Here is a 9,334-nt window from a genome sequence, read left to right as displayed (position 1 = left end):
GCCGCACGGCTCTCGCAATGGGTGAACTCAGTATTCGGCTCTATCGCCATTGAGAGTGCGGCCTCCATGGCGGGGTCTATCCACCCGTCCTCGGATGGCGCACTTTGCTCCGGATTGAGGGCCGGAGTAGTTGCAAATGCGATCTCCCAAACACTGTCCGACGGCAGAGTTACGTCATGCTCATCGTGATTGTGCGGCGCACCTGACATGGGCTCGAATCCGTCGAAGAGCAAGTCTCCACGAATGTCGGCAGTGTAGTTTAAGTTTCCGAACCTTACCTGATGGCTAGGGGCGTAGCTCTCGATCTGCTCCAAATGGCCAAGTGAGTTGGCCCGCAGTGCGAAGACGCCGAATACAAAGATCTGTCCGGGGAGGAAAACCTCACCCTGGACCGCATCGTTACCGATGATCGAAGGAGCCATCAAGCCTTACACTGACGGCACAGTGGAACTCTCAATGAAAGCACCAATGTCGGTGTCAAAACCGGCGGATCTCGGGTAGGGTGTCCCGAACTGTGCGTCTAAGGCAGATGGTAACAGGAGGCGGGGGACACGATGTTTACCCAAGTTCGGGCCTTCTTGATGGAGGTAATACCCTACGTCCTGCTTGATTGATATTGATGATATGAGTATTACAAGAGTTGATCTACCACGAGATCGAGAGGCTAAACCCTAGAAGCTAGCCTATGGTATGATTGTTGTTGCCCTATGGACTAAACCCTCCGGTTTATATAGACACCGGAGGGGGCTAGGGTTACACAGAGTCGGTTACAAGGGAGGAGATTTACGTATCCGTATTGCCAAGCTCGCCTTCCATGCCAAGGAGAGTCCCATCCGGACACGGGACGAAGTCTTCAATCTTGTGTCTTCATAGTCCAACAGTCCGGCCAAAGGATATAGTCCGGCTGTCCGGAGACCCCCTAATCCAGGACTCCCTCAGCAGCCCCTTGGTATTTGATGTTGGTTTAGTTGCTAAGAGTAGTAACTCGAAACGGGAGTTGCAGAATGAACAGAGATTAGTTAAGGGTGAAGTGACGATGTGTGTTGGAACTGGTTCCAAGATTGATATGATCATCATCGCACACTCCCTATACTTTCAGGATTAGTATTAAACCTAAATAAATATTATTTGGTGTTTGCGTTGAGCATGAATATGATTTGATCATGTTTATTGCAATACGGTTATTCATTTAAGTTAGAGAATAATTGTTGTTCTGTTTACATGAATAAAACCTTCTATAGTCATACACCCAATGAAAATGGTTCGCTGGATCTCGATTGTAGTGATACACATATTCATAATATTGAAGCCAAAAGATGCAAAGTTAATAATGATAGTGCAACTTATTTGTGGCACTGCCGTTTGGATCATATTGGTGTAAAGCGCATGAAGAAACTCCATGCTGATGGGCTTTTGGAATCACTTGATTATGAATCGGTTGATGCTTGCAAACCATGCCTCATGGGCAAGATGACTAAGACTCCGTTCTCCAGAACAATGGAGCGAGAAACAAACTTGTTGGAAATAATACATACTGATGTATGCGGTCCAATGAGTGTTGAGACTCACGGCGGGTATCATTGTTTTCTGACCTTCATAGATGATTTGAGCAGATATGTGTATATCTACTTGATGAAACATAGGTCTGAAACATTCGAAAAGTTCAAATAATTTCAGAGTGAAGTGGAAAATCATCGTAACAAGAAAATAAAAGTTTCTACGATCTGATCGCAGAGGCGAATATTTGAGTTACGAGTTAGGTCTTGAATTAAAACAATGTGGAATAGTTTCACAAACTCATGCCACCTGGAACACCACAGCGTAATGGTGTGTCCGAACGTCATAACCGTACTTTATTTGATATAGTGCAATCTATGATGTCTCTTACCGATTTACCACTATCGTTTTGGGGTTATGCATTAGAGACAGCTGCATTCACATTAAAAAGGGCATGATCTAAATCCGTTGAGATGACACCGTATGAACTGTGGTTTAGCAAGAAACCTAAGCTGTCGTTTCTTAAAGTTTGAGTTGCAATGCTTATGTGAAAAAGTTTCAACCTGATAAGCTCAAACCCAAATCGGAGAAGTGCGTCTTCATAGGATACCCAAAAGAAAATGTTGGGTACACCTTCTATCACAGATCCGAAGGCAAGATATTCATTGCTGAGAATGGATCCTTTCTAGAGAAGGAGTTTCTCTCGAAAGAAGTGAGTGGGAGGAAAGTAGAACTTGATGAGGTAACTGTACCTGCTCCCTTATTGGAAAGTAGTTCATCACAGAAATCTGTTCTTGTGACTACTACACCAATTAGTGAGGAAGCTAATGATGATGATCATGTAACTTCAGATCAAGTTACTACCGAACCTCGTAGGTAAACTAGAGTGAGATCCGCACCAGAGTGGTACGGTAATCCTGTTCTGGAGGTCATGTTACTTGACCATGACGAACCTACGAACTATGAGGAAGCGATGATGAGCCCAGATTCCACGGAATGGCTTGAGGCCATGAAATCTGAGATGAGATCCATGTATGAGAACAAAGTATGGACTTTGATTGACTTGCCCAATGATCGGTGAGCCATTGAGATTAAATGGATCTTCAAGAGGAAGACGGACGCTGATAGTAGTGTTACTATCTACAAAGCTAGAATTGTCGCAAAAGGTTTTTGACAACTTCAAGGTATTGACTACGATGAGATTTTCTCACTCGTATCCATGCTTAAGTCTGTCCGAATCATGTTAGCAATTGTCGTATTTTATGAAATCTGGCAAATGGATAAACAAAACTGCATTACTTAATGGATTTATTAAAGAAGAGTTGTATATAATGCAACCAGAAGGTTTTGTCAATCCTAAAGGTGCTAACAAAAATATGCAAGCTCCAGCGTTCCATCTATGGACTGGTGCAAGCATCTCGGAGTTGGAATATACGCTTTGATAAGTTGATCAAAGCATATAGTTTTATACAGACTTGCGGTGAAGCCTGTATTTACAAGAAAGTGAATGTGAGCACTACAACATTTCTGATAAGTATATGTGAATGACATATTGTTGATCGGAGATAATGTAGAATTATACTGCAAAGCATAAAGGAGTGTTTGAAAGGAGTTTTTCAAAGAAAGACCTCGGTGAAGCTGCTTACATATTGAGCATCAAGATCTATAGAGATAGATCAAGACGCTTGATAAGTTTTTCAATGAGTGCATACCTTGACAAGATTTTGAAGTAGTTCAAAATGGAACAGTCAAAGAAAGAGTTCTTGCCTGTGTAACAAGGTGTGAAACTGAGTAAGACTCAAAGCCCGACCACGGCAGAAAATAGAAAGAGAATGAAAGTCATTCCCTATGCCTTGGCCATAGGTTCTATAAAATATGCCTTGCTGTGTACCAGATCTATTGTATACCCTACACTGTTTTTGGCAAGGGAGTACAATAGTGATCTAGGAGTAGATCACTGGACAATGGTCAAAATTATCCTTAGTGGAATAAGGATATGTTTCTCAATTATGGAGGTGACAAAAAGGTTCGTCGTAAAGGGTTACGTCAATGCAAATTTTGACACTGATCCAGATGACTCTAAATTCAATCTGGATACATATTGAAAGTGGGAGCAATTAGCTAGAGTATCTCCGTGCAGAGCATTGTTGACATAGAAATTTGCAAAATACTTACGGATCTGAATGTGGCAGACCCGTTGACTAAACTTCTCTCACAAGCAAAACATGATCACACCTTAGTACTCTTTGGGTATTAATCACATGGCGATGTGAACTAGATTATTGACTCTAGTAAACCCCTTGGGTGTTGGTCACATGTCGATGTGAACTATGGGTGTTAATCACATGGTGATGTGAACTATTGGTATTAAATCACATGGCGATGTGAACTAGATTATTGACTCTAGTGCAAGTGGGAGACTGAAGGAAATATGCCCTACAGGCAATAATAAAGTTATTATTTATTTCCTTATATCATGATAAATGTTTATTATTCATGCTATAATTGTATTAACCGGAAACATAATACATGTGTGAATACATAGACAAACAGAGTGTCACTAGTATGCCTCTACTTGACTAGCTCGTTGATCAAAGATGGTTATGTTTCCTAACCATAGACATGAGTTGTAATTTGATTAACGGGATCACATCATTAGGAGAATGATGTGATTGACTTGACCCATTCTGTTAGCTTAGCACTTGATCGTTTAGTTTGTTGCTATTGCTTTCTTCATGACTTATACATGTTCCTATGACTATGAGATTATGCAACTCCCGTTTACCGGAGGAACACTTTGTGTCCTGATGACCCACAAGTATAGGGGATCTATCGTAGTCCTTTCGATAAGTAAGAGTGTCGAACCCAACGAGGAGCAGAAGGAAATGATAAGCCGTTTCCAGCAAGGTATTCTCTGCAAGTACTGAAATAAGTGGTAACCGATAGTTTTGTGATAAGATAATTTGTAACGAGCAACAAGTAACAAAAGTAAATAAAGTGCAGCAAGGTGGCCCAATCCTTTTTGTAGCAAAGGACAAGCCTGGACAAACTCTTATATAAGGAAAAGCGCTCCCGAGGACACATGGGAATATCGTCAAGCTAGTTTTCATCACGTTCATATGATTCGTGTTCGGTACTTTGATAACTTGACATGTGGGTGGACCGGTGCTTGGGTGCTATTCTTACTTGAACAAGCATCCCACTTATGATTAACCTCTATTGCAAGCATCCGCAACTACAACAAAAGTATTAAGGTAAACCTAACCATAGCATGAAACATATGGATCCAAATCAGCCCCTTACGAAGCAACGCATAAACTAGGGTTTAAGCTTCTGTCACTCTAGCAACCCATCATCTACTTATTACTTCCCAATGCCTTCCTCTAGGCCAAATAATGGTGAAGTGTTATGTAGTCGATGTTCACATAACACCACTAGAGGCTAGACAACATACATCTCATCAAAATATCGAACGAATACCAGATTCACATGACTACTAATAGCAAGACTTCTCCCTTGTCCTCAGGAACAAACGTAACTACTCACAAAACATATTCATGTTCATAATCAGAGGGGTAATAATATGCATAAAGGATCTGAACATATGATCTTCCACCAATTAAACCAACTAGCATCAACTACAAGGAGTAAATAACACTACTAGCACCAATCCCGGACTTGGAGACAAGAATTGGATACAAGAGATGAACTAGGGTTTTGAGATGAGATGGTGCTGATGAAGATGTTGATGGAGATTGCCCTCTCCCGATGAGAGGAGCGTTGGTGATGGCGATGGCAATGATTTCCCCCTCTGGGAGAGAAGTTTCCCCGGCAGAACAGCTCTGTCAGAGCCCTAGATTGGTTCCGCCAAGGTTCCGCCTCGTGGCGGCAGAGTTTCATCCCGAAAGGTTGCTTCTGGTTTTTTTCTTGACGAAAGACTTCATATAGCAGAAGATGGTCATCGGAGAGCCACCAAGGGGCCCACGAGGTAGGGGGCGCGCCCTAGTGGGGGGCACCCCCCACCCTCGTGGACAGGGTGTGGCCCCCTGGTCTTCATCTTTGGCAAGGATTTTTCATTATTTATTATAAGGTATTCCGTGGAGTTTCAGAACTTTTGGAGTTGTGCAGAATAGGTCTCTAATATTTGCTCCTTTTCCAGCCTAGAATTCCGGCTGCCGGCATTCTCCCTCCTTATGTAAACCTTATAAAACAAGAGAGAATAGCCATAAGTATTGTGACATAATGTGAAATAACAGTCCATAATGCAATAAATATCGATATAAAAGCATGATGCAAAATGGACGTATCATGTGCTACCAAACGTCACAACGTAACTGGGTGATTATAGAGGTGCTCTACAGGTGTCTCCTAAGGTACTTGTTGGGTTGGCGTATTTCGAGATTAGGATTTGTCACTCTGATTGTCGAAGAGGTATCTCTGGGCCCACTTGGTAATGCACATCACTTAAGCCTTGCAAGCATTGCAACTAATGAGTTAGTTGTGGAATGATGTATTACGGAACGAGTAAAGAGACTTGCCGGTAACGAGATTGAACTAGGTATTGAGATACCGACGATCGAATCTTGGGCAAGTAACATACCGATGACAAAGGGAACAACGTATGTTGTTATGCGGTCTGACCGATAAAGATCTTCGTAGAATATGTGGGAGCCAATATGAGCATCCAGGTTCCGCTATTGGCTATTGATCGGAGACGTGTCTCGGTCATGTCTACATAGTTCTCGAACCCGTAGGGTCCGCATGCTTAAAGTTTCGATGACGGTTATATTATGAGTTTATGAGTTTTGATGTCCCGAAGGTTGTTCGAAGTCCCGGATGTGATCACAGACATGACGAGGAGTCTCGAAATGGTCGAGACATGAAGATTGATATATTTGAAGCCTATATTTGGATATCGGAAGTGTTCCGGATGAAATCGGGATTTTACCGGAGTACCGAGGGGTTACCGGAACCCCTCGGGGGATTAATGGGCCATAGTTGGCCTTTGTGGAGAAGAGGAGAGGCGGCCAGGGCAGGGTCGCGCGCCCCTCCCCCTAGTCCGAATAGGACAAGGAGAGGGGGCGGCGCCCCCCCTTTCCTTCCTCTCTCCCCCTCCTCTTTCCCCCTCCACTCCTAATCCAACAAGGAAAAGGAAGGAAGTCCTACTCCCGGTGGGAGTAGGACTCCTCCTGGCGCGCCCCCTCCTGGCCGGCCACACCTCCCCCCTTGCTCCTTTATATACGGGGGCAGGGGCACCCTAGAGACACAACAATTGATCGTTTGATCTTTTAGCCGTGTGCAGTGCCCCCTCCACCATAGTCCACCTTAATAATACTGTAGCAGTGCTTAGGCGAAGACCTGCGTCGGTAGAACATCATCATCGTCACCACACCGTCGTGCTAACAAAACTCTCCCTCAACACTCGGCTGTATCGAAGTTCGAGGGATGTCATCGGGCTGAACGTGTGCTGAACTCGGAGGTGCCGTGCGTTCGGTACTTGATCGGTCGGATCGTGAAGACGTACAACTACATCAACCGCGTTGTGCTAACGCTTCCGCTTTCGGTCTACGAGGGTACGTGGACAACACTCTCCCCTCTCGTTGCTATGCATCACCATGATCTTGCGTGTGCGTAGGATTTTTTTTTTAAATTACTATGTTCCCCAACACCCTACTTTCCCGATCATGTGTATCAACTCGATAAGGCACTCTATGGCCTTAAACAAGCCCCACGTGTGTGGTATGACCACCTTACCGAGTTGTTACAAGACCGTGGTTTTGAAGTTGGGCTAATCGACCCCACTCTTTTTACTAAGAAGGTCAAAGGGGAGTTGTTTGTGTGCCAATTATATGTTGATGATATTATCTTTGGTTCCCCTAACAAAGCTTTCAATGAGGAATTTGCTGCTCTCATGACCTCAAAGTTCGAGATGTCTTCCATGGGAGAGTTGAAGTTCTTTCTCGGGTTCGAAGTGAGGCAAAGAAGAGAAGGAACCTTCATCAACCAAGCCAAATACACTCAAGACATGCTCAAGAGATTCAAGCTAAGTGATGTCAAGCCAACGTCCACTCCTATGCCCATCAAATGCCAACTTGACATAGATCCCAATGGTAAAGCGGTGGATCAAAAGGTATATCGCTCCATGATTGGCTCTTTGCTTTACCTTTGTGCATCTAGACCGGATATCATGTTGAGTGTGTGAATTTATGCACAGTTTCAAGCTGCACCTAAGGAAAGTCACTTCGTGGCGGTCAAGCGAATCTTTCGATATTTGTCTCATACCCCAAACTTTGGCCTATGGTACCCAAGAGGAGAAAACTTCAAGCTTGTAGGTTATTCAGACTCGGATTGGGCGGGAGACAAAGTGGATAGGAAGTCCACTTCCGGAGGGTGCCAATTTCTCGATTTCTCTTTGGTGAGTTGGTCTTCCAAGAAGCAAAGTTGTGTGTCTCTCTCGTCCACCGAAGCGGAGTATGTGGCGGCCGGTAATTGTTGTGCACAACTCTTATGGATGAGGCAAACTTTAGAGGATTACGGTGTCATTTGTGACAAAGTGCCTCTTTGGTGTGACAATGAAAGTGCAATCAAGATTTCTCTCAACCCGGTGCAACACTTCAAGACAAAGCATATTGAGATCCGGTATCACTTCATCCGGGATCATATTAGGCGAGGAGAGATCGAGCTCAACTATGTCAACACTCTTGATAACCTTGCAGACATCTTCACGAAGCCCTTGGATGAAGCAAGATTTCGCGAGTTAAGGCATGAGCTAAATATCATTGATTCGAGCAATGTTGCTTGAACCCATGCACACCCCACCATACTCAACTTGTTATCTTGTTTAGGTGTAGGCATGGACATAGGGGGAGTGTTGTTCTCTCAATGAACTCTCCCTCCCCCCATTATGCATAAATTGATCAACTTTTTTACATTAGCCATTTTTTATGGCACTTGTGCTTCAAAGACGAGTTTTGGTCATGGGCCCAAGGATAATTCTTCGCGGTGCCATACCAATTGACTCAAACATAGGTGGCTCCGGCCACCGCCCTCTCCTTGGAGAGGTTCTCGTGGTTGGTCCTTGTTGTCTCTTGCCTTTCTTTCTTTCTCCGTGCTGAGCGTGTTCTTGCAGTGTCTTGTTCGCTTGTCGTTTTTTCTCTCGTAGCCCCTTCCTTGTGTTTGAAACTTGCATCGTTTTGAGCTCACGGTACTGCCGCGGCCTGCCATGGTACCACCGCTTGTGGAGAGTGCGGTACTTCCGCACCCAGTGCGACAGTAATTTTTACCACCGCCTGGGGGAGCGGTACTACCGCTTTGGTGCGGCACTTCCGCCCGAGCGGTACTACCACGATGAGATGCGGTACTACCGCGCTGCCGAGGGCGCGTGGGGTTAAGACCCAGGCAGGGGGAGTTCCAACTCCCCCATACCCATTTGTCTTTCTCTCTCCCCACTGTCTCTCTCTCCTGCTCAAGAACGGCGCCGGAGAGCCTCGCCGGATCTTCGTCCCTGGCTGCTCTCCTCGGATTCCGACCGGTGGGATCGTTCCCCACCACTTCCTCTTGCCATGGATCAAGGTCTCTCCCCAAATCCCTCTCTTTTTTGTTTGTGCTTTCGCTTCTAGGTTTTGGGGAGATGCGTGTTGATTCTTGAGATTTTAGGCCAAATCTTTGCAAGAGTAGGATGTAGGAGAGTAGTGATGCATAGAAAGTGTACTTGATATGTTGTCCCATGGTAGTTTTGATCAACCGTAGTACTGCCTCGTTGTCGCGGTTGTTTTTAGATTCATTTGTTCGGATCTGATGCCGTGCGGTACTACCGCCTAGCAGGTGCGGTACTACT

This window comes from Triticum urartu, chromosome 2 (assembly GCF_003073215.2).
Source record: "Triticum urartu cultivar G1812 chromosome 2, Tu2.1, whole genome shotgun sequence".
NCBI classification, from domain to species: Eukaryota; Viridiplantae; Streptophyta; class Magnoliopsida; order Poales; family Poaceae; genus Triticum; species Triticum urartu.
This window is presented reverse-complemented; position numbering follows the sequence as displayed.